A 6,302-nucleotide genomic window follows, 5' to 3' on the forward strand; every position below is an offset into this window, starting at 1 on the left:
CATTGGCAACATAATGTCACAATTACCTTTCTTGAAGTGACAAGTTCAGTTTATTCATTTTCAAGAAAATGTCCACCATATACACAGGGCTGCATTATGACTTTCCTGGGCCTTAGGCATCTTTACCTTCTTGGGCTCCCTTCCTCCATTTAAAAACAGAAACAAAAACAAACAAAAAACCCGGCACTGGTGTAAAGACAAATATATTAACATGATATATTACAACTATGCCTCATGGAGAATTCAACCTTGCACACACCTGAGTCTGAACAACAAACAGACAGTTCGTCTGTCAGTCAGGCCCACCTTCTCCATTAGGAACAGAGCCCAGGCCCACATGACTTTATGGGCCCATGAAAATGTTTCAACTTCTTTAAAATCAGAAGAAGAAAATGAAGGTTACTTCTTTTAGATTGAATAAAATATTTTTAAATATAACATTAATATATTTGTCTTTATACCAACATAGTCATAAAATATAATTTTTATATCTTTTTATAGAGGAAGAGGCCCAAAAAAGCAAAAGTGCCTGGAGCCCATGAAAATATTAATGTAGCCCTGCTCTCCATCATGGTCGTTTCAAATAAAATGGTGTTTCATGAAAAAAAGCAGCTAGTTTAGCCCACAACTCAGTCACACAAATGCTTTTCCTCAAGGCAACCATCCTAGTTTGTTATATAGCAGAAGTACTTCACACATACTTCCCATGTGGTCACAGAGAACATTTTAAAATGTAAAATGTGTCCTGAGGGGTCAAGATCAATAAAATCCGTTAATCAATAAGATCAATAAAATTAGTGATTTTTACTGCTTCATCAAGGACATTCTTAAGTGAAACTGTTGGGATTTTTTTTTTCTGCGAGTGCTTGGCAATAAAGGATAAAATGATGATTAGTACAGTTTGGTGTCATTGCTGATACGTGCTAAGTCACCAGCCGTTGTACCCACGATTGTTTTGCACCACTGGTGCAAAGACCAAGACAGTGAAAAAGCTAAATAATGTCTGAGCATTATCATGATAAGTCTGGGGTCTCAGTGACCTTCGGGGATCTGCAGACCCCATTTTGGGAACCACTGTCCCAAACATCCTGGGCTGTACCATTGTTTAGTTAAACAATTATTATTGGTTATTGTTGTTGTTACTGTTTTTCTTTCAGGCAATTTCCCACTCTATTAGAAAGACCTGATCAATGTCCTTAGAGATGCATCTTTGTGCACATCTGACTGTTGAGGATAAGTTCTTAGAAGTGGAACTGCTGGATCAAAGAGCCATAGTTTACAAGCTTTAACACAGGTAGCCAAATGGCCCTCCAGAGATCTTGGGACAGGGCAGGCAATGGGCGGGATCGAGCATTCGTGCATTTCCCCAGCACCTCCTGGCCCCACCCTGACTGTTCTCCAAGACCTTTGAGGATCTGAGAGTCAAACGGTGGGGTGTCACCATTTCCCTGGTTTAGCTTGACCTTATTTGTGGAAGGGCAGGGAGTGGGTCTCTAGTTAGTTCCTAAGCTTTTCATCAACATACTCAAGCAAAGAGAAGTGAGTGTGAGTGCTCGAGGGAGTGGAGGAATCCCAGGAAAGAAATAAACCTCTCCCCACCGTCCTCTGCCCCCCACAAGCAAACAGATGTGGTCTTTTCCATGGAACAGATGCACCACCGTCTCGTCTCTTCCATTGGAGCCTTTCTTCCTTACTTCATTACTGCAGAGGTAAGTTCTCTCTCTTTGATCTGTAATTGGCGGTAACTTCTGACTCCTTCCCTTTTTTTCAATAATCCCCACCCCCTCCTGTCTTTGTTAAGCAGTTAATGCCCTTCTCTAAGAGAAGTACAGATGAATATTTACCCTTAATTGGGAACAACAAAGGGACCAAGGAAAACCATCAGGGCTACATTACCTTTTTCCAGGCCTAGAGGCATCTCTAGATTTAAATATTTTCCCCCCTGAGGTTAGAGCTGGATTGAAAATATGGTTTAAAGGATTAGGCTACCTGTAGAGCAGTGGTGCTCAAAGGGACCATTTCGGGGTCCCTGAGACTCTTTACTGGGGTCTGTGGGTTGAGACTACATTCATAATTAATAGTAGGGCCTTATTTGCCTTTTTCACTGTATTGACATTTGCACTGATATTACAAAAGCACTGGTGGGTAAAACTGTGTCTTAGCATAAATCAAGGCAGTGGCCCCAAACTGTTAGCAGTTATGGAATTCTTCAACACACACACAGTTTCACTTAAGAATTAAAAGTGTCTTTAATAAGCAGATTTAAAAAATTTTGAAAGCCTGTGTCTGCCACCATGAGCTTGACAGTTGACAGCTTCCCAAAACTTAAAAACTTTTCTGATGATATTGGTGACGGTATTAACTAATATAATTTGTTGATGTTATATAATAAAAATCTGTCAACATTTGGAAAGATCTTAAATATCTTAGTAATATATAAGATAGTATAACTTAGTGAACTTTTATTTTCCAAATGCATGATGTTACAACATCATGCACTGGTTAAAAAAAAATTCATTCAAAGTGAAAGAAAAACCAATGGATTTAATGTCACAGAGTATGAAAAGTCCAGTGATGTGTTTTAATATTCTACATAACTACTAACCGTTAGGAAACTACCACTTAATGAGTTTGGGTGTAGAATCAGAGAACAATATCCACAATTATCTGAGAAGGTTATTATAATACTTCTCTCTTGGCTACATTAAAAAACATAAAAAACAAAACAAAACTTTTCCATGGAAAAAGAAAACCACCATAAGAAAGTCAAAAGACAAATGACAAACTGGAAGAAAATATTGGCAAAATATAACACAGGTAAAAGTTATTGTCCTTGTCTTAATCTGCTTAGGTTGCCATAACAAAATACCGTAGACTGGGTGGTTTAAATAATAGAATTTCCTCACAGTTCTGGAGGCTGGAAAGTCCAAGATCAAGGTTCTGGTACAGTTCAGTTTCTGGTAAAAGCTCTCTTCCAGAGCACACGGCCACTTGTCTTCACATGACCTTTCCTCTGTACACGTGTACAGGGAGAGAGAGAGAGAAATAGAAGAGATTATTCTCTGGTGTCTCCTCTTATAAGGACACGAATCCTTTTGGATTAGAGCCCCATCCTTATGACCTCATATAACCTTAATTACCTCCTAAAGGCCCTATTTCCAAATATAGTCACATTGGGGTTAGAACCTCAATATGAATTCTGGGGGGACACAGTTCAGTCCACAGCAGTCATATAAATATATCTTCTGAAAATTGGGGGGTAGATTTAAAATTCTATTGAAAAAATGCTCAGGGACTTCCCTGGAGGTGCAATGGTTAAGAATCCACCTGCCAATGAGGGGGAAACAGGTTCCATCCCTGGTCTGGGAAGATCCCACATGCCACGGAGCAACTAGGCCCATGCGCCACAACTACTAAGCCCGTGTGCCTAGAGCCCATGCTCCACAACAAGAGAAGCCACCTCAATGAGAAGGCCGAGCACCACAACGAAGAGTAGCCCCAGCTTGCCGCAACTAGAGAAAGCCCACACACAGCAATGAAGACCCAACGCAGCCAAAAGAAAACAAAAAAGAAAAAATGCTCAAATGATACAAGCAATTAACAAGAGATATAAAAATGGTGCTTAAAAGATGTTCAACTTCACTCATAAGAAAAATGTAAATAAAAATACACCTAGATATCATTTCTCACTTATCAGACTGGCAAAAGTTCAAAAGCTTGAAACTACACCCTGTTGGCACAGCTGTAGGAAACAGGCTCTCATGTATTGCTGGTAGGAATACAAACTATTACAGACTTATGGAGGGGAATTTCACAGTACTTAGTAAAATTACCTTTGTATGTACCCTTAACCAAGCAATTCTGCTTTTAGAATTTACCCTGAAAATGCACCCCAATGATACGAAAATACATGCCCTCAAGATTATTCATTGCTTCACTATTTGTAATTGCAAAATATTGACAAATACTTAAATATCCAAGCATATAAGATTGGCTGAATAAACTCTGATACATACACACAGTATATACTACACACTATAAAAAGAAAGGATGAAGATCTCTATGAACTGATTATGGAGTGATTTACAGGAGATATTGTTAAATGAAAAAAGCAAAGCACAAATGAGCATATATAGTGTGCTACATTTTGTATAAGAAAGAAGGCAAAACAAGAAAACATACATATATCTCTACAAATAGAAACACAGGAAGGATAAACCAGAAAACAATGAACATAGTTACCTAGAAGGAGTAAGGGGCAGAAAGCAAGGGAGACAGTAACATTTCTCTGAGTATATTTTGCACACTTTGGGCTTTTGGAAGTATGTTAGAGTTCCTCATATTCAAAAACTAAAATTGCATCTATAAGAATGAACAGGGAGAGGGCTTCCCTGGTGGTGCAGTGGTTGAGAGTCCGTCTGCCGATGCAGGGGACATGGGTTTGTGCCCTGGTCCAGGAAGATCCCACATGCCGCGGAGCGGCTGGGCCCGTGAGCCATGGCCGCTGAGCCTGCGCGTCCGGAGCCTGTGCTCCGCAACAGGAGAGGCCGCAACAGTGAGAGGCCCGCGTACCGCAAAAAAAAAAAAAAAAAAAGAATGAACAGGGAGAACATTTCTAAAACGGAAATCAAACTAAAACCAGTGAACCCAATTTATTTCAAATGAATACCATAACCCTACTGAATGTGGGGGCGGACAAAGAAGCAGTTGACTTTACTTATGAATACAGTATTTGATACTTTGTGGTGAGGAAGGGAGGCAGGGAAGAGTTACAAACAAATCCTGAACCGTTTTTATTGTTTGCTTTTTTTTTCAATGCTATAGGAAAATCAACTCTAAAACAATTTTTTTTGGGTGTGGGGGCTGCGTTGGGTCTTCGTTGCTGCTTGCGGGCTTTCTCTAGTTGCGGCGAGCGGTGGCTACCCTTCGTTGCGGTGCGTGGTCTTGTCATGGCGGTGGCTTCTCTTGTTGCGGAACACGGGCTCTAGGCGTGCGGGCTTCAGTAGTTGTGGCTCGCGGGCTCTAGAGCGTAGGCTCAGTAGTTGTGGTGTACAGGCTTAGCTGCTCTGCGGCATGTGGGATCTTCCTGGACCAGGGCTTGAACCCCTGTTCCCTGCATTGGCAGGTGGATTCTTAACCACTGCGCCACCAGGGAAGTCCTCTAAAATAGTTTTGGATCTATTATACGTTTTAGAAAAAAGAGTAAATGTGTTGATATTATTGGAAGCCAGGGTTCTCACCATGGGGAAAAGGGATGTAGAAATATGGAATGCAGGAAGGCAAGGAAGAGCCCTATGGGGATGAATTGGGACTGGAGGTACTGGTGTGAACTCATTTCTAAAATAGGTATATATAAATATATATGTGTATATACCTGTATATGTTCACACACACATATATATTTGTGTGTGTGTATATATGTGTGTGTGTGTGTTTATTATACACGCATATATTTCCTAGCTCTATCTGCTGAAAAGGCCAAGAAGAAAAGACACCCCTGTAGCAATATGGATATCTAATAACCAGATCTTGATTTTTAATACCATTTCCTACTAAAAGGAGTCTAGGGCTCCTTGGAGAAATGGCTCATTCTAGGGCTAGGGCAGGAAATATATAAGACTGTAATATCTTGCTATGCTAGGAAGTAGGGAAATACACATGCACAGACACGCGCACTCTCACAAAATGATGGGAGCCAGTTAAAGAGGCTCAACAACAAGCCAGTTTAAGAGGCTCCCATGGGCCAAATCTGGGACAATTTGATGGATTTATGAGTCCATACTGATTATAAAAAGATAATATATGTACACATATAATATATACTTATATATATAGTATATTGCATATAAATATATATTTAATAGATACTTATACATATAATATTTATTTATTTATATAGAAAGGGGGAAAAATTCTGTTCCTTTAGTAGAATGACAAGTGGCAACTAGAAAATGTAGAGGGAGTGCTGGAGTAGGAAAATCAGCATTTTGCAACCATCAAAGTAAGGATTAGTTTTGGCAAAAATCATCAGTGGATACTACGTTACTTTCCTATTACTACTGTAATAAATTACCACATATATTACAAGATGTCTGCTTGACATTTTACCAAAATATTATTTTTCCTATCTTCCCAATAATTTCAACACCTTAGAATATTTTAATTTAGAATATTTTTAACTCTCTCAACTTTTCATTATTCTCATGAATCTTCCACATATATTTTAAACTCCACAACATTATTAGGATTATTCTGTATAGTTACATTAATTTATGTTCATCCACATATTTATCCCTTCTGGC

The sequence above is a fragment of the Mesoplodon bidens genome (assembly GCF_964165515.1).
Source record: "Mesoplodon bidens genome assembly, chromosome: 4".
Classification (NCBI taxonomy): domain Eukaryota; kingdom Metazoa; phylum Chordata; class Mammalia; order Artiodactyla; family Ziphiidae; genus Mesoplodon; species Mesoplodon bidens.